The sequence below is a fragment of the Tinamus guttatus genome, unplaced genomic scaffold (genome assembly GCF_059628265.1).
Source record: "Tinamus guttatus ecotype Peru unplaced genomic scaffold, ASM5962826v1 Tinamus_guttatus_pri_ptg000150l, whole genome shotgun sequence".
Classification (NCBI taxonomy): domain Eukaryota; kingdom Metazoa; phylum Chordata; class Aves; order Tinamiformes; family Tinamidae; genus Tinamus; species Tinamus guttatus.
The window spans coordinates 12,365,860-12,393,413 of record NW_028288684.1 but is presented as its reverse complement, the minus strand read 5'-3'; positions in this window follow the sequence as shown (position 1 = coordinate 12,393,413).

Here is a 27,554-nt window from a genome sequence, read left to right as displayed (position 1 = left end):
GAGATGGAACTTCCTGTCTTTCAACTTACACCTGTTACCCTTTGTCCTATCACTGGCCACCACCAAGAAGAGTTTGGCCCCATCCTCCCTACATTCTCCCCTCAAGTATTTATACATATTTATCAGATCTCCTCTCAGTCTTTTTTTCTCTAGGCTAAACAGATATATATATGTATATATTATATATATATATATATGCATGTATATATGTATATATATGTGTGTACATATATATAATATGTATTATTTATATATATGTATTAGATATATTCCATATATAGGAATCATATCCACAGGGCAGGAAAACACCTCCCACTGTTTTTGCTGTTTTGTTTTGTTTTTCTAACAGTAAGCCACTACTCACTTTTAATTTTGATAAAATCTGTCCTATACAGATGAAATTCCACTTATGTGGTTAATATTTTTAATTTAATAAGTTCTCCATATTCTTTGGTGTAGGGCTCTAGGCAAAGAAGTGGGGCTTGAACTGCTCATACAGTATGGAATAAGAAGCAAGATTCATTCCAAAGTCAGATGTCATTCAAAACTCTTTTCCCAAGGACTTGCTGCCTTTGGACACTAGAAATACAGGACAACTGGCCTCTCTGTCATGCTTGATCTTATCTTTCTGCTCTTAAACCATTAAAATGTTATGAAGAAATCACAGAGGCAAAGCTGGGCCTGAACACACAAGCTATTTAAAGTAGATATAACAGCAAAGCCCAGCAAACATGCATATTATTGTTCTAGTTGTATTATAATAATTGACAAATGTAAAAAAGGAGTAAGCCCTATTAAAGACATCAAATTGTTTTTAGGGTATTACCAGTGTTTATGGTACTCTTAGACACCGAAAAAACATAAAATCTGTTTAATCTACAGAACAGCTGGGCAATATGTTTTCTTTATTTTTTTTTTTTGCTTGTATTGCACTTCTAATGAAATTTTTATTAACAAATAAATCCAAAAGTGACTAGTGATCTATCGCATACAGTTCACATAATGAGAATTCTAACTTCAATTTTCCATATAGCATTTTTCTGATTTTGTTACTTTATTAATAGAAAATCAATACAGTAAATATCTTTTTTTTATCTTAGAGAAACATATAAAAATTAAAATTGCCACTTGAGTCAAGATTGAATTTATTAAAATGTAGCCATTTTTATTACTTTGATTAAGAAGCAAACAAACAAAAAAACTAAAAGTTGAGAGGAAAGACAGAATAATTACGGTATATTTTGTACAGTATATGTGTAGTTCTAAATAAATCTTTTAAAGGGCTATAAAGACAGGGTTAGAGAATATTTGAGTAAGAGTAAGCAAAAAATACCAAAAAGACATTTAGTTACAGTCTGTTGGTGTAAAATATTGGTGCAGAGATTTTTTTAAGTTCGATTTTTTTATTTGTTGAAATTATATGAGTGATCATAAATAAAGATAGCACTATCTCAGCTTATATACATATTTCAGCTACAGCCTTATGGAAGAATAAAAATTATTTTATTCTTTTACTATTTTAGTCAAACAATTAAATCTAGTCAGTCTTACACATTTATGTTTTTTTCAGGCACCATTGATTTTGCATTTCACTGCAGTAGAGAATTTGCAATAAATATTTCTCAAGGGACCCTGCTTTGTAATTGGCTGCTTCAACTGTGTAAAAGCCAACTGGCTTTACTGGAATTTGCATGGGTCAGTGCAAATCTGTTCAAAGGGCAAGGAGCTAAATTTGCAGATGACTACTTATTCTTCTGCTGCTTCTGTATTTGATTTCAGTCTATTATTAAAATTTCAGGGATAGATTTGCGAACATACATTTCACTGCCTCAGCATTCCAGCTGAAAATGACTGCTTTCAGCAGCTCTAAGACTCAAATCATTGGAAGGTTTTTTTTTTTTTTTTTTTTTTTTTAATTCTGAAGTTGATAAGAATGTGGAAAGCATTATGGCTGCATGAAAAGGAAATAACATGAGAAAAGTATGTTTTTAAAAAAAAAATGTGTTAAAGCGACATGAGACTACAGGCTGAACAGCCTTTTTCACATTAAATTAAAAATACATATATGAATAAAGACCCTGATTCCTATTTACATGCAAGCTGTTTTATTTTGCTATGGCACTACTAAGGACACGATAATGTAACTATGCCCAGTCATATAAAACGTTATTAGTCTCCCATTTTAAACCATTTTCTTCCTTTTGCATTTAGAATTTTTTTTAATGATATGGAAAATATCCTTTCAAAATAGAAGTAAATGCATCATGTCAAAAGGGTAAGTTTGAATAAATACGCCGTAAGTAAATCCCTACATGATTAAAGCTGTTCAGAAAATGTGAAGATTTTGTCAAAAAATGAAAGCTCAAAAATATGTTTCTGACCATGAAAAGGTATCAGATTTCTATTTGTAGGTATAAAAGGATGGCACAGGGTAATTTTCTATTTCTCTTCAGATATAGCTGACTACTTTATATATAGATTTCAACATTTGAGCAGATGAATTCTAGATTTAGAAAAGATAAAATAGTAAGGAAAAAATTAAAGCTGTTATAAGAATTAATACTACTTGAATGCTTGAAAAATTTGAGAGGGAAATCAATGTTTGAAAGTAGGACAACATAGAGTAGGGCATCACATGTGGCTTTAACAGCAAGCAATCACAAGCTTTCCATCCATGCTTTAGAGCCTAACCCTACGGCTCACATTTTCTGCTTGGAGATATGATTGAAATTTTCCACCACTAAATAATATAATCACCAATAAAGTTAAGTGTAGCTACAGTGACCGCATTGTCATGCACATATGTGTACTTGAGGTAATAAAGTCTCTTGTTCTCCAATTCTTTTTCTTTTTTTCTACAAAGGTAGAAACTACTCTACAGCTTCCTAAGCACAGTTGTTATGCTTTCAAACTTAGCACTACTTCTGCCTTTGAGTTAACTTCTTTTGGTCTCAGACATCTGACACTTCCAAAGCATTGTAAGGAATATGGGGAACAAATATGTGACATTTTCCTGAGCTTAAAAACTTGTAAGTTCCCATATAGAATGTCACTCATTTCTTTCTTAATGTTTCATATAACATTATACAGAATAAAACAGGACTTTCTAGGATTCTAATTGTGTTTTATATTCATTCTGAAGTGATTTGTTTATAATTGTGGGCTCATTTTTGTTGTTCACTTAAGAAAAGTTATAAATTTAAATTCAATATATTTAAATAAATACGTATCCCTGTGAGTATTCTTTCTAAAGTTAATTAGAAAATTAGAAAGCAATTATATCTGGGAAAATGATCAAAAATTAGATATTAAACAACAGGATTAAATAGCAGTATTTGCATTCCTTACTAAGCAACAATTCTTTTGATTTCGTGTATAATTTTTTAAGTCATTGCTACAAAGAATTTACAGACACAATTTTGTCATCCTTGAATCTGTAGTATCCTGTGCCTGCTGAAACCCATAAAGCTTCTACTCAGTAATAACAAGAATTATAGAACATGGAACTGAAAATTTGCATACTGTATATCAAGATAAATAACATAGTATGTTTTTATGTAGCTGCATGATAATGTACATTATCTGTGTATATCCAAAGCTATTAAAATAAGACAGAGCATGTTAAATTTCACAAAATGTGTAATCTGATTTAAATTGAAAGCCCACAGTTTACTGAGGATCTCATTTTGTGTGAAATCAAAATCCAGTGAGTGACCTTCAATTTCACTGATTTTTGTAGACCTCAAACACACTCAGTAGTTTTCGAGAATTTCTCAACTCTTTGCAGGATTGAGCGAGGAGTTAGAAACTCATAAAAGATAAATAAGAATTGCAGGCAGTTTCACAGACCCAGCTTCTTGTAACAATAAAAGAAGATACCCATGCACCTACAGTGCTCAAAAGCCTTTTGTATGAAAAAGGCTTCAACTTTCTTCTAAACTTCTTCTTCAACTTTCTACCAAAAAGAGAATAACTAATAAAACTTTTAACTTCTTACGCAAGGACAAGCAAAGGCAGGAATTGCAAGGCAGCTCATACAGATGTGTGTGGTGAAATCTGTCTGACCAATATACAAAGCTACAGTTTTTAAACATTACGTTTAGAATGCTACATTTGACAGCTCCTACATCAGGCAAAACCAGGCCCACATTGCTACCCAGTACTGCCCACTCCTCACCTTCGTTTTGGACATCAGCATGATTCATTTACATTAAGACATTAAAATAATTAATATATTAATAAATATTCCTCTTCTTAAATCAGTCTGCAATTAACCTACCAGAACCATGAACTGGATAATAAGAACAAGCTGCAGTAGGAAATGTACTTCTTTCTAAAATTAATAGGTAAAATGCTGCAATTCTGAAATCATACTTCTAAATCCCAGCAAAATTGGCAGCTGTCATTGATTCATAGTGAGTCAGTTGGTTAGACTTTTCAGTGAAAGCTGAGACAACAACTGCTTTCACAAGCTCTTCACTCATACGTGAATACATTTTTTTGTAGAGATTAATACTCATAAATACTTTGATTATTCCTTAGAATAAGACAAAAATGAGACTCAAATTATATCGAGCCTTGCTATTCAGGGCTAAGTAGTTATCGATACTTTTTTTTTTTTTTTGGTTAATGAACAAGAATATATTGACATGATCAAACACAAAATAAGGCAACAGCTCTGATACTTCTTAAGAGAGAGGAAATTTTGGTTGCAAAATCCTGAAGCAATGACACATGATTTTGATGCACAGCATAACAGGTTAGTTTTAGAGATCTTTGGACTAGCTTCTCGCTTACTGTCTAGCAGTGCAACAGCATTAGTACTTCCCTAAAAGATAAGTGATATCCCCACTACTAGTTTTCTTTATAGTTTCCAAAAAGATAAGTAATATTTTTATCCTAAAGGCCACATGCATTCAAACTCAGTATGGAGGACACTGAAGAAGGACGAGCCATTAGATGTGTTTCTTTTACTGTGTGTGTCTATTTGTCATGTTTAATGAATGCCTTTTTTTCAAATTTTATACAGCTTTGGATTCTATCTTCCTATAAATATGAATTGCATCCAAGACTGGCTTCATGAAAAGCACCATTTTCACAGTTAAGATATGATTAAGAAAGTATAAATCTTCTCAGTCTTACAAAACAGCAGAACTTGCACAATACAATACAATAATTTCCTTACCAAAGATATTTTTGCTCTTGCCAAAGATACTTTTACAGCCATAACTGTATCCATTCACTTGAGAGGAAGGAGTGTGTCTTTTTTAATATATTAGTAGAATGATCATAGCCCTCATCGAACTTTATCCTGATTAAAAAATTGTTTCTGAAATTCCTATACTCTGAGATAACGACCTGTACAATCCATCCCACTCTGAGTTTATTTCACAAAAAAAAAAAAAAAAAAAAAAAGTACTAGCAATTATTTGATACTTATGGTATATGAATATTCAGAAGTGTCATACAATTCTGTTTTGACTCACTGATTGGATGACTAGAATTTTTATAAATAAAGGTTGGGGAAATCAAAGAGCTCTGAAGATAGATGCATAGACTGGCATTCATGAGAACATAAATATAGACAGCAGCAGTACAGATATTTTCATGTCAGCTAGATGTCAAGACTTTTTCACAGTGAGTGGAGTAAAATGGGCACTTTCAAAGCATGAGTCATCTTATCCTAAAATAGATTATTAAAATGGGTCAGATGAATCATTGAATATTGCTCTCCACTGACCTTGAAGAGAGCATTGGGTTACCAGCTAACATGTAGACATATAAGCTGTAAACGTCAGAACCTGGATGAGAGGGATCCCACCTGGGACATTTCCAAAAATAAGATTTTCACAAGCACTCAAGTAATTCAAAGTAATAAGTATTTTTTTAAAAAAAAGCTAACTTTTGCTTACATTTTAAAGTAAAAGGGACTGTACATGTGGTTTAAACAAATGTTTTATTTCTGTGTATAAGACATTAGAGGCATATATTCTCTAAGGGTGTTTTCCTGGCTTTAGAAGAAACATGCATTCTTTGAAATATTATCATAGTGCTTCACTACATCATACTTTTAGGTACTAGCACAAAATATCTTTATAGCTTGAAAACTTATGTATAGTAGAGTAAATTACTAGTTTATTTGAGGAAACAAACAAACAAAAAATTTAAACTTGGTTTTAAACAAGGTTTAAATACTTTTTAAAATTATCTTTGACAGGTTCTGATTAGGCAATAAATGGCTTAGCAGCAAACTCAACATTCTCCCAGTGGAGTTAACATGTAAACCCTTTAAAGTGCAACTACAAGCATACACAGAATGTTTGAAAATCCTAAGCATCTTCCTCCTTTAATTTTGCTCTTGTGCAGACTTCCTCAAGGGCACTTTCTTGAAATTGAAATCCAAATATCATTCATCCTGACAGAACTGCCAGGCTTTATCCCCAGAACATCAGAATACCAACAGAAAGAGTAAAGGCAACAAAATATGTCTCTGCTTCATGTTTTTTACATCTTTTTTTCTGTATGACCTTAAGGTAATCTTGAATTCTGCATTCAAGATAGACTGAGTCTTTCCTGGCTCTACTGCATCTTCCATTTACTCATTATGATGTACGACTTTGTTAACAACACTTGCTGCTCTGATTGATAGAAATGCAGATCAAACTATCTCAGATCTGGTTGACTACAAATGACTTCCTGACTTCAGATTTAAATAAGGCTGCCCTAAATAAAGTGTTCCTAAACCCATCAACCTTCTGCCTTAATGATTTGGTGCGAGAAAAGATGAGAGGGAAGGAGAGGAGAGGGGAGGAGAGGTCAGCAAGGTTTTGGAAAAAAAAAAAAGAAAAAGAAAAGAAAAGAAGTGGAGAAGTGGAGGTAGGTAACTATTTCAACCCTTGTAGAGAACACATTCATCTTTCAGTGATCTCATAGTATTTGGTAATCCTAACCAACCTAGATACTGTGGAATATTATCTATATCTCTACTGTATCAATCATGTAATGAAAAAAAAATCTACTTTCCTTTAAATGTTCAGTTACAATTATAATCAAATAGCTGTGGCACTCTTCACAGTAACATAGAGCAGAAGAAGGAAAATAAAAATTGTCTGGAGAAACTAAAACTGAAAATTATTTGTGTGGAATATTTGCCCCATGCCACTAATGATAAAACACTTAATACAAAATTAAAAGGGAGGATTTTTTTTTTTGCATAAATATCCATAGCTAGGTGAAGATTGCAATTGAATGCTTTTCAGCATACAATGGATTTCAAAAGTGCCAACAAGACTTAGAAGCTACTGTGCCAAAGCTGTCCTATCATTCAGGCTGTGAATGATATCTATCATTTTTTTGCAGAATCGCAGAATCACAGAACAGTTAAGATTGGAAGGGACCTCTAGAGATCATCTAGTCCAACCTGCTGAAGAAGTTCACATGGCACAGGGTAGTGTTAGGGCATGTCTGGAAGATCTCCAGAGAAGGAGACTCTACAACCTCTCTGGACAGCCTGTTCCAGGGCTCTGTCACTCTCACAGTCATGAAGTTCTTCCTCACATGGAGAAGGAACTTCATGTATTTCAACTTATACCTGTTACCCCTTGTTCTGCCACAAGCCACCGCAGAAGAGCCTGGCCCCATCCTCCCTACAATCACCCCTCAGGTACTTGAACATGTTAATCAAATCTCCTCTCAGCCTTCTTTTCTCCAGACTAAACAGGTCCAGCTCACTTAGTCTTTCCTCATATGATAGATGCTCCAGTCCCTTAATCATCTTCGTGGCTGTACACTGGACCCTCTCTAGAAGCTCAGTGTCCTTCTTCTACTGGGGAGGCCAAAACTGGACACAATACTCCAGGTGCGGCCTCACCAGAGCTGAGTAGAGAGGCAGGATCCCCTCCCTCCACCTGCTGGCAACGCTCCTCCTGATCCAGGCCAGGATCCCATTGGCCTTTTGGCCACGAGGGTACATTGCTCCCTCATGGGCAACTTGTTGTCAACCAGGACTCCCAAATCCCTCTCCACGGAGCTGCATTCCAGCAGGTCAACCCCTAGTCTGTACTGGTACCTGAGGTTATTGCTCCCCAGGTGCAGCACCCTTCACTAGTTCTTGTTGAACCTCAAGAGGTTCCTCTCTGCCCAACCCTCCATCCTGTCTAGGTCCCTCTGAATGGCAGCACAGCCCTCGGGAGTGTCAGCCGATCCTCCCAGTTTGGCGTCATCTGCAAACTTGCTGAGGGTGCGCTCTGTGCCCTTATCCAAGTCATTGATGAACCATTTGAAGAGCACTAGGCTTAGCACTGACCCCTGCCGGACAGCACTGGCCACAGGCCTCTAACCAGACTCAACCCCCTCACCACCCTCTGGGCTCTGCCATTCAGCCAGTCCTCAATCTACTTCACTGTCCATGTGAAGTGTTCAGTCCTTTATTTTTATGTATGCAAAGATCTCTGCCCCATTCTAGTTCTTACATCAAAAAATATTTTTAAAATGACAACAACAAAATAAATAGCTTCTTGAGCTGTAAAGCAAGTTATTTCTCTCAGACTACCATAACGCAGTATTGGCACAACTAATATCCACTCTGAGTAGTGATCTTCTGAGGAGCTCTGCAATCGTCTCTGCAGCAAAGGTCGAACAGGTCATTCTCGTCATTGCCCTCAAGTGAACGGAGATTCTGCTAGTTTGACATATGAGTTCTTCAGAAGATCTTATACCACAGTTTGTTGAAGCAGGGCTGCCAATTAACCTGGGACTTTATCAAAAAACTATTCTGGTTGAGGGGCTGCGGGAAAGCCTTAGATTGATCTGGAACTGCGCCACATCAGTTAGTTTATGTCTATGACAACAGTGACAAATGGTTCTGGCATGTTCACAGGTACTTTAGTCACTCTTAGGGAAAACTGTCCTGTTACTTTTCACAGAATCATAGAATTCTTAAGGTTGGAAGGGACCTTTAGAGATCACACACCCCTGCACACGCAAGGTCACCTAGAGCATGTGGCACAGGACTGCATCCAAGCAGGTTTTGAAGATCTCCAGAGAAGGAGACTCTGCAACCTCTCTTGGCAACAGATTCCAGTGCTCTGTCGCCCTCACTGTTAAAAAATGTTTCCTTAAGTGCCTGTGGAACTTTTGATGCTTCAGTTTGTGGACATTTCCTCTAGTCCTATCAGTGGCCACCCCTGAAAAAGAGAATGGCCCCATCCCCTACAGTCCCTCCCTTGAGGTATTTATATACACTGATGAGATCCCTCTCAGCCTTCTCTTCTCCGGGCTCAACAGGCCCAGCTCCCTCAGCCTCTCCTCATGGGGCAGATGTTCCAGGCCCCTGAACATCCTCGTAGCCCTGCACTGGACTCTCTCCAGCAGCTCCACATCCCTCTTGTACTGTGGAGCCCAGAACTGGACACAATACTCCAGATGTGGCCTCACCAGGGCTGAGTAGAGGGGCAGGATCACACCTGCTGGAGACGCAGACCCAAACATCTTCTTATATATCTATAGCAATAATGAACTGTAGAAAACTTTCAAATAAATAAGTAGAAAAGCACATATGCTGTTTTTAAATAGTCTACTCACCTGATTCTTTGTTTTAATTTCTCTTCCAGTTCCTTCTCTCTTAGTTATTTCTTCATGTTAAGGCAATACTCTTTTCAGATACTTACTCATGAAGTCATGAATTCACTCCTCCTGGTATATCAATTCCTATTATCACTTACACAGTTAAGTTAGTGAAGTAGGTTTTATACAAGGTGGGGTTGTGTTCATTTTGTTTTGTTTTATTGGATTATGTGAGGTCCCTGAGTCTCAGAATCTAAATTCATTGCTCAAAAAAGAACAACACAGTCTGAAAATCGACTCTTTGAATATAGTTTATTTTCCTTATTGTGACATCATACCATATCTTTACAAATTTCATATTACATTTGAGCATTTAAACTGAAGTTATTCCTGTTAAGAGCTGCCATACCCATTGGTACTTCAAGCTACTTCACCCATGGAGTGAACTGATTCCTTGGGAGAGATGGTGAGTATGTCTCTGTTCATTTCTTTAAGAAAGAGCTTGTTTATTCTCAAGTCCAATTATGTCCCCAGGTAAAGGAAGAGAGGTGAAGCGCCTTTCTATAAACATCTGTATCTGCTAATCTGCTAGTAAAACAGGGGCAGAACAGTTTATTTATTTATTTTTATTGTGAGGACTCTATACCAAAATTGCATCAGATTTCCAAGAAGGAAATTTCACTTAAATAAAGGAAAAGCACCTCCTCCTTGTGTGGGTGGTTGAACACAGGAAAAAGTTGCCCAGAGATGTCATTGAGTTTTGGGGTTTGGAGATATGCAAAACCCAGATGCTGTAGTTCACCCTGCTTTGAGTGAAGGGGGTCATGTGAGCCTGTTTTGCTTCATCTCATTAGAAAACATGCCTGGGTTCCCAAACACCTTTAAGCAAACAGCACATCTCCCTTCCAAATGACAATAAATTCTCACCTCCAGTGTCCATTATTGATCTTTCATTCAAATAAATCATTATTTTCATGAATGAAAGAGAGTCTCTGTTCTTCTTAGGGGCTTCAGGAAGTCTATTGCTATCCCAAAAGTCTACCTAAAATCATACGCATGATTTATGAATTTTAGGTTGATTATTCACACTGTTGATGTCTTGTATGCCTAATACAAAATGACTGAAAGACTTGGTTTGTTCCTCAGTACGACACCAGTTTCAAACAAAAATACCAACTGATTATGATATTGGGCATTACTGTTCTGAAAGATTTATCTCAAAATTATTGGTAATAGGATCTTATTCAGCACTACCACAGAACCATCCATTAAATTTTTTCTCTCCTGTCTGCATATCATGATCACACTCATCCTTAACACAATTATTAGAAACATTGGCTATGAACTGAACGGACCGATCAATTCAATTTCTACTTGCTTTTGTTCTCTAGATTCAAGATATTGCTTTTATTTTTAAGTGTTGAGGATATATCATTAAACTTTTTTCCACTAATCTAAACCAAGATTAGTCTTACTGTGTTTCGATTCAAACTCAGAATCATATATTTGATTCTTTTATCTGTCAGCCATTTAAAGTGATGTACTTTATTATTCAATCTTTGAAGAACTACATTGGATACAAATCAGTTTTCATCTAAATATTTATTCTTGACTGTTTGTTTTCTTTTCCTAATTATCTTTGGTGGATACCTTATATTTATCTAGTTCTAATTAGCTATTCAACTTTGTTTCATATAATTCCCTTGGCCCAGAATTTTTGGGGACCATTATTACAAATAATACATAATTCGAAAAAGGTAATGCAGTAGCAGCTGGAGTCATCTAACATAAAAACAGGAAAGTTCCTCTCTGCTGACCACATGCATTTCTTTGCTCTGAAGTTAGGCCATCAATTTAAAGATGGATTTGGATATCTCAAATTAGAAAACTGAAAATTGGTAGTTTAGGAGACTGTGTCCAAGTATTTACATAATGAAATACTTGTGAAAAAAATTGTCCCATGAATTGTTTCATACACAACTGACATCTTTTTGCAGAGTTGAATTTGGATTTTCTTTCGTCATATAAAAGGCAGAAAGTTGCGGGAGAAGTTAGGAGTTTCTGTGTACGTGCACTCCCTCAGGAAGTGTAAATCATAGTGGCTTTGAAGAGTCAGGTGAGGAAATAGTGAGTGGAAAGGACTGTTGTAAGGTGGTGGGAAGCACAGTTTGACAAATCTTCACGTTTTTGCAAGCACAGGGGCAAGCCACTTAAAGGCAAAGAAATACAAAAGAAATTGAGATATTGTTGACAAAACAGATGTGGAAGAACAGGCTAGAGACTCTGGCCTGAGAACTGGGTCATATGTGTGTAGCTCCAGGTTAGAAGAGGGAGCAGTGCTTTCTGTCATGGCTTCCATTTACTAACCAATTGAGCTGCAAAAATTGGTTCTTGAAACGCCATCATCTCAGCAAGAACTGCACTTTAGGCTCTGCTGTGCCTCTTGTACACAGTCTCATCATTTTCCATAGATTTTAACCAGCATCCCATTAATCAACCCTTCTTCTTCCTCTTCAGCAGTATAAGTTGTGTATTTGTTATTCTGTGTGGGTAGATCTGTGAACATTACTATTATAATACTAATATTATCATAATTTCATGTTGATTTCTGTTTATACAGATCCCATATGCAGCACATGCATTTGTCTGTAACAGAGAAGAAGAGAAATTGGATGTACTTTTTAATACTTTTTAACATACTTTTTTTCTGAAGGAGAAAAGGATATTGTGCCCTTCACGGAGTATTTCCTAAGTGATGAGTTGAACCCTCACATGGTTTAGTTGCTGACAATGATCTATGTGTATAGGACATTGTTTTCTTCCCTTGTTCATAGATTCATAGAATGCTTAAGGTTGGAAGGGACCTCTAGAGGTCATCTAGTCCAATCCCCGCAGGGCCACCTAGAGCACGTGGCACAGGACTGCATCTAAGGGGGTTTTGAAGATCTCCAGAGAAAGAGACTCTACAACCTCTCTGGGCAGCCTGTTCCAGGGCTCTGTCATCCTCACTGTCAAGAAATTTTTCCTTAAGTTCCTGTGGAACTTTTGGTGCTTCAGTTTCTGGCCATTTCCTCTAGTTCTGTCAGTGGCCACCACTGAAAAGAAGCCAGCACCCTCCTCCTCACTGCCTCCCTTGAGGTACTTACAAACACTGATCAGGTCTCCTCTCAGCCTTCTCTTCTCCAGGCAGAACAGGCCTTGGTGAAGTCGAGCTGGATGACATCCACTGCTCTCCTCTAATCTCTCCTATATCTCCCCAGTTCGCTGCATTAAAATATTTATCAAAAGGTAAGGTAATTCTCAACCTGAAATTTTAGCTTGTGTTCAGAACATCATCATATATATGTCTTAAGGGCAATTTAAGTACTCTTCTTGGGTGATGAAGTATACACTATCAAGTATTAATTTCTTATGCAGAGCCAGGTCTCTGCTTATATACTCGGACTGGCTATTTGGGAAGAAAGCGTAAAACAGGAGAATATTGTACTAATAGTCGTAATGAAGAATTTTGATATAAAAGTGCCTTAAAACTCAGACTGAAATAATAGATGTCTTTCTGCCTGACTATATCTTTCTTAGACTGGCCCAAAGTCCATTGAAATCAAGGATATTCTTCCACAAGCTCAGTGAGTTTTGTATCAAAGTCATCCTGAGCTTCTGGTGGTGTTCTGACTACAGAATGGAGGCGAGCAGCTTGGGGGTATAAAAAAGTCAAGGCATCTTTAGCAGAAAAGTCTTGGTATACTTGAAAAGATTTTGACTGTGAGTGAAAAGTAACAAGTTTGTAATAAAGAAGAAAGAAAAAACAAAACATATTTGAATTACATATTTATGTAAACTGTACCTGTCAACTAAGATAAAAAAAAAAACATTTTCTTGTAGCAACATTTCCTTATAAATGGTAAAATCAAAACTGAACAATCCCATGAATTTGACCACATAACTAACCTTAGTCAACTGCTTTGTTACCTATAACAAATGATAAATACATACATTTTAATGTAAGAGCTAGTGCATTGAAAATAACTGAAACAAAACTGACTTGGGAGAATATGCAGAATAGCGCTTAAAGAACAGCTGCAGTTTTGTATCCACCTGGACTAAGCAGCAGTCATTGTAAATTAGGTTAAATGTTAGCGTAAATTAGGAAATGGTATAAACTTCTACTTAGATTCTGTGTTTAATGTTTTACAGCTGCAGTGTGTTTGAAGTTTAATGACTGTGTATCTATACATATTTCATCACACAGAGATGCAAAGCATAGATCTTGTAAGGGTCTTGGTTTTGTCCCCATGCTAGTTGTTGCTGTACTCAGTAGAATTACCAATAAAGCAATATGAACACGAATGATAAAGTCTTAACAGGTAGCCCTCCACCATCACATCCTATTATCAAAGAGGTGGAAAGCAGTCCTGAAGATAAGGAATATGTGCAAGTATTCAACACTTGGAAAAGCTCTCCAGTCCTGCAACTAACTAAGCATGATTTGGCAAGGCCGGCACAGAGCCTGCCACTGATGCAAATACCACACACTGACCCACAGGATGCACTTATTGATTCAAAGCTGCTACTAATCTCTCTGTAAAATCACCACTAAGTGAAACTGCAATAGTTTATCTTTTCAGCTCTTTTCATAACAGCAATGAAGTTCCGACATCAGAACAGCATGCAGATTCAGCTGCAGGTCTGTTTTTGTTAATAGGTGTGTTTCTCTATACCTAAAAATCCATTTCAGAAAAATAAATTCCAGTGCTAAAAAATAAATTCCAGTGCTAGAAAAATAAATTCTCCTTCTCTACCCCCATTACACACTCCATCACTAAATCACTCCTCTCTCAGTAGCTCACCAATTCCCTCTCACTTCCCTTTTTTCATGCCAGTGTTGATTCAGAAAATCACTTTAAGTGCTGGACATCAACCTTAGCCCATCTTCTGCTCCAATCAGTCAGCTCAGTAAATCAGTCAGGCCTGCTCTCATCCTCCAGCACCACCTCATTTTGGCTCCATAAAATATGGTTATCTCTCAGCATCCCTTACTCTTCCCTGTAGACTCTTCAAAGACCCTGCAGAAGGTTTGTGTACACAGTAAATCTGAAGAATAAACAAACAAATCACTTTATGCCAACCAGTAATTCCTACCTTCCCTGCCCAGCTAAGCTAGTGAGACCCAAAATAATTTTTTTCTCTCATTTCAGAGCCTAACTACCTTTGGGTCTTTGGATCCATGACGTATGGCAAAGGCAGTAGACAATTCCCCAGTCTGAGGACAAGTTATTTTTATAGTCAATGGCTATTGTTCATTTTCATTCTTGGCATGAATAAATTAATACATATGTGTAGCTTTAAGATCTCCATAATCACCTATTTTAAGATTTTTTTAATATATATCGAACAGCTATGCAATTTTCAAGGCAAAAATAAGAAAGTTATTGGTGTGCATTTCATGTTGCCTTAATATGATCTCATACTTCTAATGTTTGTGTAATACCTGCCTATTTCTACTACTTTAAACACAGCTTAATGGAAAATATTTCTGAGAGAATTTGTCTTCACAGTTGTTTAATCATCCATAACATTGCTTATCCAGGGACCTTGATGCACTGGTTTTATAATTCATGATGAAATTGACCTGACTACAGGCAGGAATCTGTTTGGTGGGAGGCGACATCCTGAGACCAGGCACTGGGGATTCCTTGCACACTGAGCTCTAACTCTCTGTATAAACCTGTTCATCCATGAGAGCCCCTTTTCCAAAAGGAATGAGGCAATTTTTAAAAACATCTTGGCTGGGGAGAAGAGTATATAAGAAAGACTGTATGCAGTTTGAAATAAAGAGAGTAAGAGATAGGATGAAGCAGAGCTTAAGATGTCTCCAGGGATCATCATAGCATGATAGACTGGGTATTGACAGACCTGCAAGCAAGTCACTGCCCGATTCATGTGTGTTTCAGTTGTGCTACTTGGTGTGAACAGAAGAAGCTCAATTTTCCATTGATGGCATACAAATACAGAAGACCAATGAAAGCTTGCTTATTTTTAAAGGGAGACCTCCTTTCTCCCAAGTCCAATGGAAATGCTTTGCCCTTCCTCATTCAGTTCATTCAGGGTTGGAGATGGGAGGTGGCAAAGGGTGTCGGGAACTGATATCATGAAGTTTCACTGATGTTTTCAAAACACAAAACAAATGAACCTCTTAAATTGCAGAGAGACAAAATTAACCTCTTTCTTAGAAGTGAAGCAGAAGCAAGCTTTGAGTGTTTCATATACACTTGAGGTTTGGAAGTGAAGTTGCTGAGTGATTTACATAAGGGTTTGTTTTTAGCTTATTTTTTAACATATGTTTCAACTTTTAAATGAATAAAACAATGTGAAAAACATCACTTTGTGCAATGTATAGGAGTCTGCATAATCTTGTCCTAAAAAAAAAAAAAAGGAAAATTGTCCTAGATTTCCCATCCTATAAAACTCCACCATAGAAACAGATATAAAACTTGCATATATATATATATGTATGATATGTATGTATGTATATACACATACATATATACAAACACACACATATCAGGCTCCAAATTTATAATATGACCTATATCTTAGTCTTGTTGAAATTACAGGAATTTCTATCATGGACTTACTTGCATTTCAAATAACATAACTCAAAATTTAAAAGGCAAAAATATAAGCTCTGAAATTAGATGAATAGTGATGGAACACAAAAATAATTGAAGTTCATATTTTAACCAAATAATTTGTCAAGGAGAAGTAGGGTCAAGCGTATGTAAAAATATATTGAAGGAAGAAAAAAGAAGCTGTTGAAAACTTTATATCAAAGTTCAGTTATTTTGATGACTAAGAAAACAGGAATGCTAATTCTAAAGAAATTTATGTATTTCTGTGGTCTTAATTTGTGAATATCGTGTGTGCTTGTTTGCTGAGCTGTTAGTTTAGTAAGGGTGAACCTCTTTTTTTTTTCTCTAAAATGAAATAATATGATTAAGATTTAGAAAATGCAAAATGTGCATCCAAAATGTGTGTTAATCTAAGATCTTACATATATTTACAAATATACTACAAATCTATTGACGAACATTAGACTTTTATCATGTCTAGATGTCAAATATAAAATCATTCACTGTGTTTTTAAACTCATTTAATTTAATTTGACAGCCTAAGTGGGATTTAGACATTATTTGGACTCAATTATTCCTGCAAAAAAGAAAAATTGTCACTGATGAATGGCTATCAAAGGCACTTTTACACTGTTTGTTGTCAATTGTTCGTTGCCCTGAACCAAACATGTTAACTGGTATGTTAATTCTCTAGTTGTGTTTCAGCAGTCTACAATTCAAGAACCATTTTTTAAATGAAAGATGAGATTTCTCTCCTGTTTCCATACTTACAGAGCAGATATCTGAGTGAGTCACTCCAAGATTTCCTTTTTAATCAAAGAAAAAAAAAAAAAAAAGGCACATCTGAAGGACAAGTTCATTTGACCTCTTTTAGACATCTAAGTGTGTATCCTTCCAGATGGGTCACTGTTAATGAGCACTTGAGACTGGGGCTGAGGTGAGTAAGGGTCTGAAACGAGGCAATAGAAGTTACACTAATGCTGCTGGTGGATCCCTAGACCCCCAGACTGGGGAAACTTCAGAGACCTTCATGTTTCAAGTATCAAAGAAATAAAGGAAAAAGTAAATCTCTGAGGAGAATAGAAGCAGCCTTTAAGCATGTAAGTTCGTGTGAGCAATAAGACAAAGCCTCGGAAGGGCACATGAAGGAGCTGAGTTCATTATCAGATGGGTAGGAGAGCTGCAATAAGCTGTGCCATGAATTTGCTACAAGTCCTTCCTGGGAGGCACCACGAGTCCACTGCATCCTGTCCTTCTTGCTGCTCTTCTGCCTTACATAGTCTTGAAAACCAAATGTGGTCCACAACCAATTTGAAAACAACTAGTACCAATAATTCTATTTTTCAAACTTCTGGAGTTATTTTCAGAAGTTCTGCATTTGCATTCCTAACATGGTCATGGATTATAAAAATGTACACAGTACGTTAATTAAATCTTTATTCCACAGGCAGGTACACTCTGCCCTGGGTATCTCCTTCAAGTGCAAGAAACTGAGAGCTCCGTTAGGGCAAAAGACCTAACAAAAGTTGGTTGAGATCAGGTGCCATACAGATGAAGGAAGAACATTTTTTGACTAAAATTTTAATACTGACCATACACACAACTTGCATATGCTAGAAAATTACAGTTGTCAACTCAGTATCTTAAAAGCACTCTACTGTTAGAATGACTTGCTTCTCCAAAAAGGGAGCTGTATGACTAGATTAGAACAGTTAGAGGTATAAATCTTTCTTTAACATTACACTAAATTTACCATTTAGATTATGTCAGTATGACTGCTTGTATGTGTTTCCTACAGCTCCCTTGTTGGCTACATGCTTCACAACATTAGATATTCTGACATAGCCTGTACATTTTTTGCTTATCTTCTGTTTACTTTTCTGTTTGAAAAGAAAGATAGGAAAACCAAATCTCTCATTTTCTATTTTCCAGGCCCCTCTTCCTAGAAAAACAGACTATTATCAATTATATTTATTTTAAGTTTTTAAGACACTTTGCAAAAATATTGGGTATTTTATTATATTTTTGTACTTTGCATAATTTCAAAATGTAGTCCAACTGTTTTATTTATATTTTAATGTCTGTTACAGTTAGCTCACGGATAGTAAAAATGGAAAGCGAGCAATGAGAAGAGAGAAAGAGGAGCTGACTTGTCAAGTCAGCTGAATCCAATAGGTCTTGAAACTCAAGCCACATTTTATTACTACGTCTACTTTTAAATGTAAAATCATCTTTGAAGTACTAGCCATAAGTTTTCTGTTTTTATTCTCAGTAAGGGCAAACTTCAACTATATTTTCAAATTTACTTGCAAAAAAAATCTAGGAAAGTTCATCCATATAATTATACAGATGTATATCTATATATATCTAAACTGTAACAATTTTGTATATTGACAATGATTGTTCATTTAAAAGAGGAGTTTCATTTGCTGAATTGCTCTTTTGGCTCTGTGAGAGCTTTCCTGAACTGACACTATTCTTAAACTGGCAAATCTCAGTAATATTATTTTGAGTAAATGTGATCATAAAATTAGAGCCAGTATTAACAGATTCAACCTCTGTCAACCATGGTCTGCAAACCAGTTTCACAAGGTAATCACCATTTAGCATTATTTTGGTAATCTTTCCAGGCAGCAAACTGACCTACTTCTCAAGTTCTAATTCCCTACTTTTTGTCAACCTCTTCCTCATAGTCACCCAGGTTTTACTTTATATATATAAACATGCAGTTATGCCTGCTACCCCCTTCTACATCCAGCCCCTTTCTAAGCAGAAAATATCCTTTATTCTTCTATATAATTCTTTCGACACTTAAAAGACTTTATTGAACCTGAAAATGCATTCTTTTAATCCATTCATTTTCGTTTTTTAATTTTTGGTAACACATTTTGACAAGCTCAATCCAAATTTTCAGAAAGGTGGACTCTGCAGGTTTCATTGTCTTCAAGCTCACTTAAACATCTACTAATGAAATGCAGTCTTCTTTCCTTTACACAGCTTCCTCCCTCACCCAATTTGGCTAAAAATATATAAGAAAGTGAATTTGCTATTAATCTCATGCAATGAACACTACCTCTCTGAGCGTCAGGCTCAAGACATGCCAAGCTGAGATCCTAACATTATTCCATGTCTCAAAATTTTGGCCTAAGTATAAGAGGCATAAGAGCAAAAAGCAGAAGAATATCCAATCCACATTGTAAGCATTTGCCAGAGTTGAAAATCTGCAGGAGTTATTCCCTGCTCTGCAGCATCACAATTGGATTGTGGAAACAGAAAGTCAGAGGCTTAGTCGTAGATCACGCAGAGCTCTCTGCCAGCTTCTCAGGAGCAAAGATGGATTGAAGGAAAGAAATCCCATAGCGAACATTTAACTCAGTCTTTTCACAGTGCAGAACTGTGTTTTACCATGTGGTGCTTGGTCTGATGGAGGGTGCAGTCAGATGCAAGACAGATTGAATCAGTCTACTACATGCTTTGCCTCTGAAAGGCAGCTCTTCTGAGCCAGTTCTGGAGCTCATCCTGCCTGCCCCTCAGGGAGCAAATCCCATTCCCTAATCTAGTGGAAAAAGGAAAAAAGAAAAAGAAAACAAAAAGAAAAGGAGGGATTTTTTTTCTGGGTAGCAGAGTTGCATTTTTCTTATTGAGGAATCATGAGATCATGAGCAACAGGAATAATAGATATAGGGAAGTGAAGGTATAGATGGAGAAGGGATGAGTAGAGGTGAAAGATAAACCTATCATAACTCTTAGCAGAAAGAGACAGTATTACCTCTTTGCTCCTTCAAAGGTGTGCTAAAAGTACATATGAAACATCTAGGAAGGAAGGATTGAATACAACAATAGTATAAATTGGATGAGACATATCAATTATCTCAAGCCTCAGATTTACTTTTGAAAAACACAGAAGAAATGACACAAGTTAAAATAATAGGGAATGCATAGGAGAGTGCAAATGATTAAAAATAAAGAAAGATTTATTATTTCTGACAAGTTTCACTTCAGCATCAATATTTTTTTTCCCTCCTTGCCATGCTTGCTTTTTATATATATATAAAAGAGAGGGCCTCAGGACTATACAGAAACTGGAAACATTTGGTATAAATTTTAGAGTAAGTTAAGTAAGTTGTTCTGAGGATTGTAACATTCATTTTTCCTACCCTGAGCATCCCCACTATGTTCTAGATAGCCCCTGACAGACACAGGTGTCTTGGTGGTACATGTACCCTGCCCCCAGCACTAAAGACTCGGTATTTAGTCATCATCAGAGCAGTGCCAGGGAAATGTTTCCAGATATCACTGAGTCAGATGGGGAAGCATCTGACAGCCCAAGTATGGTGTACTCCAGACTGTGCTGACTAGGCCACTCAGTAACTCTTTTTCAGGATTTCCTGAAATCAGTCAATATCTACCCTAGCCCACAAACGCCTTCAGCAAGCAGAACAGAGGACTGAGAAATGACCTTAGCATATTCTGATGAACTGTGGGCCAGAGACTCGCTAAGATTAAGTTCAAGAGTGTGTTTTCCAAAGAAAATTGAACCAGTTCCAGGTAAAAATGAATGAAAGATACACTGCAGGCATAACAGCTTTATTCTCTGGCTTATTTTAGTCTCTTTCCACAGATTGTACCATGTAAATCACCAGTGTGCTGAAGCACTTCTATTTTGCCTCTCCACCGTGCCTTTCTTTTGCTTCTGTGCTAGAGACTAAACAGACCATCAGATATGGGCTCAGGAAGCAGAAATCCTCTGCCATATTGGGGTCATATTGGGAAGACACTGGAGGTGATAGAGGCAGGTACTCTTTTCTAACCTTTCTCTTTAGCATGGGACATGGTCCTCTTTCTAGAATCCTCTGGGTATCCCTATCTAGTCAACTCCTTATAATAGCCAGAATATTGGTTCTGCTACATGCACATCATTTCTCTAGACTTCACTGGCAGTGTAGACATAGATACTGAGGTATCACACTGCAGTTTGGAAACCTCAGAGATTGACAACAAGTAAATACCTGAGCATGAAAGCTGCAAAGGAATTCCAGTTGTATGCTTCTGAGTAAAATCTTGTCTGATTCCCACCGTGGATAACTTTACATCAGTGAAAATAAAAAATATTCATTATGTGCCTGATGTATGATTCCAGGGTGTACTGGATTTCTTTGTAAACAGCACTCAGTCATTTCCTCTCCCCAGTTCTTACTATTTTTTTCAAAATACATCCAAAAAGTCACTTGCAGAGCACACATCTGGGCATGCAGTATTATCTAAATAGAGATGCTGTCCCTTTAGGAAACGGTTCAACTAACAAAATCTGCATTTGCATACAACTCATCCAAAAATAAACACCCTAGCTAGGTCAGACAAACTGCGCTTACAATGCCTATTTCTCACAAGTACTATCAGGGAGCAATGCCTGACCAGATGAGATGATACATTCTGGACATCTACAACATAGAGGTTTAGAAGCAGCTGAAGGGAATCAAACCTTGGGTTTGTTTCATGAAAATGGTAAAAGTTTTCCTGTGATTAAAACTTAACATGTAGATGCCCATTTGGATTTCTTTACCCACAGAATTGAAGAAATGTTCAGGTTGACTGTTCATGTGTGAATAGAGTTCCCATTTCTCCACAAAAAGCAAGTTTTCTACCATACCAGTGCCAAAAAACTCTTTCAGCAAGCATTATTTCAAAACTTAGGCAGCTGGGTGATAAAGCTCAGGAACAGGTCTTAAAGCATATACATCACTGGTGGCTCTGGCTCATAAACCAGGAGAGAAATAAAACCTCTTGAACTAACATGATGTTTCATGTGAATTTTTGTTTTTCTGAGCATTTTACAATGTTCAGAGACATTAACAGTATATTAATTTTCCCATATGGAATTCTACATACAGATTAATTTAAAACTGATGAATTTTTTCAAGGTTATGAGTCCCTAACGTATTGTACAAATGCATATTAACTACTCTTTCAAAGAATTAATTAAGAAAAGAAGAGAAAATCAAGGAGAATGACTGAGGGTAAGTAAGAATGCATTGAAATCCAAAATTACTTTATTTTTTTTCTATATTATAAAATGTTAGAACAGAGAATAAATAAAAGTTTCTATAAAAAAAAAAAACACAAAACATCTCATCTATAAATGTGTTGCCTCAGTACAATCAGTACAAGAATTATTTTCGTATTGCATTCAGCTACTGCCATGACAATTTCCCTTGCTCTGTTCATGTCTTTGTATTTAAAGCTGAAATATTGCTAAGAATAAACCATGATTAGAGAATATTGTATGTGAGACAATTGGATATCTTGATCTGAAGAATCTAGGGAGGGAAAGAGACATGAGGAGAAAGTTTCCTAACTCCATGTACATTGGATGTAAGGAGGGGAGTAGGTCACCTAGACAGATTTCCTGTAAAACATGTCACTACTTCTCCATTCAGACATTCAAACTAAATCAAGGTCATGCCTGAGAGCTTCCTGAGTTCAATAGGAAAATAAAGCAGGGGAAGACTTGGAATTAAAAAAAAAAAAAAAATCTAATTTCGGTTTCAAAGTCCTTTGACATCTGGTACCTGCCACTCTGGACTCGATGCCTTCAGACATCCAGAACATCCCAAAATACTAGATCAGCTTTGTAGCAGTGAGTTTTTTAGTCAATTCAGTACTGAAAGGGACCCTACTGCTTTTCTTCTGCTAATATTGGCAGACATATAAGAAAACTAGTGCTTTGGCTTAGATTCAAGTTGTAGTTTAAGGATTGTTTTTATTTTCACAGAATCACAGAATCACAGAATGGTTAAGGATTTTTTAGAAAGAAAACGATATAAGAAAAACGGTGTTCAATGAGAGCCCTCCTCAGATAAGTTAAAAGGAAAAAAAACAATGACAAAATTTCATATAGCTAAACCCAAAATAATTTTTAATGAGCAAATTTTAATCAAATTTGCAAAATAAGCCTTCTATCGTACTGGGACAAACATGCAAAAGGAAAAAATGACGATCCTTAGATCATGAACTGTGAGCAGGGTGGTAAAAATCCTGCCTGACTCTGCACCAAAGAGGTTGTTTCTGATCCCTTCTTCAGTCTCCCTGACATTTATTTTTAAATCCACTGAACAGAGCAAGTGAAACTAATGTGTGGTTGGGGAGCTTTTGAGATGGTTATGTCTGGTTGTTAAAGGTGGATTATAGAGAGCTTCTCTCTTAATATTTGTGTAATAAGATTTTCAGCAAATGGTAAATAGGTCTGAATTTCATTTGGATGGAATAACCATCCATGGTCTATCCTAATTCTTGACTTTTAAGAATCATAATTTTGGCGTTTCTTTCCATTACTGATAATGATCCAGGCAGAGTGAGAGCAATCATAAATAAAGTTGCAATGAAATAGCCAGAAAAAAATGATGCTATCTCAAAGAAAGTAAATTTCAGCATCATTTTAAAGAAACAATGGTTTAAGCATTATACTATAAACAGCAAAATCTGACATTGAAAACTGGCAGCAAAGTAAATTCTTCTTTTAAAAATGTATAGTAAGTGGTGGCATGATCATTCTGAAAGGACAAATTGTTTCTCAAAGAAGACTCGAGCAAAGCAGTGAGGGAGGGAGATGCAGACAAGCAGCAGGAGGCTGCAGGGTAATTCATGGGCAGAGGAAGAGGAACACGAGCATGGGTCTGCACTTCTGCCGTACCTCTGAGCAATGTCACTCAGAAAAAGCAGGTCAGAGCGCCAGGCTGTGCGATGTGCAGCCGTTTGTGGGCGAGTCCTCCCGACGATGCTGCTGCTGCTGCACAACACACACGTTCAGGGCACGGTGCACTATGAAAGCAGCTGCAGCATCACAGGAAACCCCTGTCTTAACTGGGATGCAGCCCGAGCAACTGCTCAAAAATGACAGCTCTGCTTAGTCTCATAAGCCCCCAGACTAACCCTATCCTGAACACACATTCCTGTTAACTTCAGTGCTCTAGTTTTGCCAGAAACAAGCATATCCTCCCTCAGCAGCTAACCTCAGTCCCTTTTTGACAGCACACACTGGAGCAGCTCCAGAGCTTCTGAAAAATACGTTTTTACTCCGTTGGCAAGTTTTCAGCTTTGTCCCTAGGATGCCTTATAACTCATATCCTTATAATTCACACTTTTCTATTTTAAATGATATTTTCTGGATATTCATTTTATAGTGTATTGTATATACTATATAGTATAGCCATCACACATTTCTTTATATAAAATGGCCACATGATCTACACAGATTGCATTATTAAAAGTATGGTGCATATATATCCTTTTCCTGAAGCACATTTTAACTTATTATTTTAGGGAGATAGGCATGTATAACCAGCAAAATCCTGGACTCTACCAACAGTGTAAATACACAGAATTGTCCTGCCTTTTTCTTCTGTGTCCCAAGCAATCTACAGTTTTACTGCCAATTAAATATTTATACATTCAGACATTAAATGTGCTGAGAAAATATCAAAGCACTGGAAGTACCGGAAGAGAATTGCTATTGAATCCTTCTAGTAGTTAGCAATATAATTAATAGAATATAATAGTATATAATATAATTTAAAATATGACGTGATATGATATGATATGGTCAATTACCTAAAATGGTTTTCCTAAACTGAAAAATAGAGTATTTTACCCTTTTTTCCTTTCCAGCCTAAATTTATTCCTGGACAGTTTCTTCTCACTTGTTTTTGAGCCAACACTGTTCTTTAGCTTAAATAGTTCCTTCCTGTCTCTGGGTTTGCCATCCTGATGTACTTAAAGATAGCAATCTTATCCTTTCTCTCCTTTTGTTCTGCTAAAAGTCTAAGCTCTTTCAGTGTCCTTTCATGAAATAGACTCTTCCTTCCCCTGAGAATCCTAAAAGCCCTTCTCTTGCACTTTTTCAACTTCATTTTCCTTGACTATGAATGAGGAATTGAACACAATATTCCAAATGAGATCTCATCCAAGCCTGCCACAGTAGCATTAATATTCCCCTTCCTCCACTGGAAATGTCTCCCTTGACACATCCCAGTCTTTTACTTGTTTCTTTTTCACTGTTGCATTACAAGGGTAGCACACAAATTATCCTGTGATTGATGAATGCACTCATACACTTCCTTCCCATTGGCATCCAATTGATAAACCCTCAGTTTACTATAAGGGCTTTGTTTGCTTTTAATTTTATTTATTAGTCACTGATAAATAAAGTCCTTTGTATTTTATAATTTTATATGCTATTCTGTTTATATTACCTTCATATTAATGTAAACTAGGTTTCTCTTAACAATATCCTTTTACTATCCTGTATCAGAAATGCTTGTCATTTTAAATCAGTGACAAATTTCATTAGGACATTCCTACTTGTGAGTGAAGTTTATCACAACACTAAATGAGCCAAATTCCAAAATGATTCTTTAATGACTTTACTCCTTAACAGCTAGCTTAAAATTTCTCATTTAGACCCTATCCATCTTTTCTTCTTGTTGGCAGATTTCTTACTCACTTTGTACTTTCGTATTTGACTCTGTTCTCACTAGCAGTTCTCCATGTAGAATCATTTCATGCTTTATTAACAAGCAAATTTTAACGATTCAAATCAATTAGATCTTGTAAGATCCCTCTGCTCTAAAAAGCAGTTATTTTATGAAAGTAAGACATTATGTTAGTTGGTCTAATTTGTTTTTTGTATACTTCTATATAATCCCATTTCACATTTTACTGTTCTTTATTTCAAATTTTACAGTTGCCCACATCAGTCCAGAACACCTTTTCCCAAAAACTACTAGATATTCACTACCTCCTAGTCAAATATTTTCCTTTCATCCCTGCCACCTTTACCTTTCCTCATTTATCTTTAGAATTTTATTGATTTATTTCAAATTCTAACCACCAGGGCATTATTTTAAAATGTCATTTTTTTTTCAGAATTATCCATCCCAAGCTAACTTTATTAATCTTGTATAATGCAGCATCGAACTCAGTTACAGTGGTTTCCATTTCTAATGCCTTACCTAATTTCCCATATCTATGTATGCATCACCATTGCAATTAAAAGATGGGACCAGCTATTCACATAGTTTTGAGACCTAATAGATTTAGAAGTATTTCTTCCTCAACCTCTTCACATAACAGCTGTAGCTACTTCTCAATTCTTTTTATTTATTTATTTTTTTTTCCTGTAGAGCCTTCTTGCAGGCTTTGGCATTTATACTTTGATACAAGGACACAAAGAGACCAAGAACAACTACCACAACACTTGGTGGATGAAATATGCCCATAATATATATATATATATGCGTGTATATATATATATATATATATATAAAATATGAAGGTGCTGTTATTATTTAATTTTGTATATGATTGCCAGCAAGTTCTGAAAAATGTAACCCATGCATTTTATTTAAGGTGGTTTTTGAGTGTGGGTTGCTCAGACGGAGCTGTATCCTGCTCAATACCTAATGTAGCACAGGGAATGTATTCAAAAGGTCATTGAATCTCTACAGAATGGTAAGCACCAAAACTGCTTGTTGGTTTCTATTCTCTACTAGCATTCAGTTAGTTGGCTTTAATTTGTACAGTACTGGTTGGCCGCCTTATACTTTTTAACTCTTTTCTCTCCCTCCTTGGCATTTTTCTGAGGAGAGTAGAGGAGGTGAAGGATAAAGGGAGAGACCTGTACAGATGTAATTTTGCTTTTCAGAGGCAATACAAGCTTTATTCTCAGGGATATTTCAGTGTGTGATAGATGGTTGATGCTGTATTTGCTTCTTGATTGCTTATGTAAAGTGTGGGCAGGTATACTGAACACTCCCAAGCACAGCAAATTAATAGAAAAGTGTCTTGTTCAAGTGGAAAATACTGTTCAAACAGGGTAGTCCTTAGAGACAAACCGTATTTATAGGAGAAGTTTACATAACCACTGATAGTGCTACTGTTTTAAAATGTATTCCTCCTCCAACTCACATCTTAGCAAATCCTATATTTGGGCTCAAATTTTCCCAGGATAGGCTTGAAGGCCACTTCTATATGGATAAATGGTAGGAATGTATTTGTTTTTAGTGAGATGTGGAATTATTTGTGCATCCTGTAAGGCCACTTGGCACTGTGACCTAATAGAAAAACAAACCTTAAGAATTTACTATTATACAACTGCAACCTGGGGAGATAAATTCTTTGCAGAGAGAGAAGGAAGTGTAAGCTGCAGAAAATTAATAATAGTGATTTCTCTATGAGAGTGACCTACTCCAAGCTAAAATTTATTTCACCTATGTCTCATGCTTCTCACACTTTCTTATCTCCCCCAGGCATAGAGTTACACTGTTCTATTTTCCCAGCTTGTTTTCAGAGGCCCTCAACGTCTCA